This window comes from Loxodonta africana, chromosome 15 (genome assembly GCF_030014295.1).
Source record: "Loxodonta africana isolate mLoxAfr1 chromosome 15, mLoxAfr1.hap2, whole genome shotgun sequence".
Taxonomy (NCBI): Eukaryota; Metazoa; Chordata; class Mammalia; order Proboscidea; family Elephantidae; genus Loxodonta; species Loxodonta africana.
In genome coordinates this window covers 22553571-22553820 of record NC_087356.1, presented here as the reverse complement: position 1 = coordinate 22553820, position 250 = coordinate 22553571, and positions in this window count along the sequence as shown.

The window sequence follows — 250 nt, the reverse complement described above, 5'->3', positions numbered from 1 at the left end:
TCAACAAAACCAAAAACCTGAACAAAGTCACATTTTTCTGGTTGAATAACGTTCAGTTTATTTAGGGGTGGTGGTTGGGCGAATACAAATCTAGAAAAAGGTGTCTAGCGTCTTGTCCAAACTCGCCACGACATTGGCTTGCAGCACTTAGGTCAAGCTAGCATCGCCTCTGACAGCCCAGGGAAAAGCAGCAGAGGCCGGGCGAGCGGGTGAGGTCATCAAAAGAGCGACGCTTACGGGCGGGCGTAGA